Below are 1163 nucleotides of genomic sequence, written 5' to 3'. Positions count from 1 at the left end.
GTTAGTTCTTCATCTCGTGATATCAGATATAGCAGATGACAACAACACAAAGCTGTACATGAACATGTGTGATGAGTACAGTTTGGATTAGGATGAAGAAGGTAGCCAGTGCCATGCTCAAGCCTGAAAAGGAGAAAGGGGGTGTTTACCCACGGAAATGAGTGGGAGTGCTCTGTGTACCCCACATTGTTTCACATGTGAGCCAACACAACTCTGCAGAATTACACTTATCCTGTGAGTAAACTTAGAAGAGTAAACTCGCTTGACTAACAGCCCATCAGACAAGCTGCCAGAGTGTTCTTTTAGATCTGGCTGATGTTCCTTTAACCACAATGATCACTCCTTTTAAACACAATCACCTCTGTGGATTATGCCTTGACTTTCTTCAATGGGAATTCTAGATAATAATCTCCTACTCTAAGATTCCCCCACGTCTATATTCAATAATATAATGTAGATGTGATATAATAGAATGTAACCAAATAAATTAGAAATGAGGAAATGTTCTCAAGGAAGGAAATATCTACAACTACTTGAAAATAAAAAGGGGAAGCGCCTTGAGATTCCATGTTTCTAACAAAAATTTAGTCTAAGATGGAAAAATGGTAGAGACCTAACATAGGTGAGACTATGTCAGGATCTGTAGTACAGTGAAGAATGGGTCAGCCACTGAGCCAAAAATAACAAGGATGTCAGAAATACATTAGGAAAGCAGAGCTGCCTAGTTACTCACTTCTATTCCAATATTCCTGCCTTGAAAAATGAACTCTTACCACTAGAGGGTGATGTAATCTAACACCTGACTCAGCTCTAACAACTGACTCAGCTCACCAAATATCTTGATATCTCAAGTTATCAATGCAAGATGGCTCCCAGTGTCTGATCTGTGACACTAGAGGACACTTGAAGGGCACCAAACCTTAAGGAAATCCATGATGGTCAAATTATTTTAATCACTGAATGTTGTAAGTTGCCCTATCTTGTTAATGCAGTCTGCAAGTACACACACACACACACAGAAACAGAGACAGAGAGACACAGAGAGATATACAGAGACCGAGAGACAGAGATAGAAAGACACACATACACAGAGAGAGAGAGAGAGAGAGAGAGAGAGAGAGAGAGAGAGAGAGAGAGAGAGAGAGAGAGAGAGAGAGAGAGAG

Source organism: Grammomys surdaster, unplaced genomic scaffold (genome assembly GCF_004785775.1).
Source record: "Grammomys surdaster isolate TR1022 unplaced genomic scaffold, NIH_TR_1.0 278, whole genome shotgun sequence".
In the NCBI taxonomy this organism is placed as follows: domain Eukaryota; kingdom Metazoa; phylum Chordata; class Mammalia; order Rodentia; family Muridae; genus Grammomys; species Grammomys surdaster.
This window is presented reverse-complemented; position numbering follows the sequence as displayed.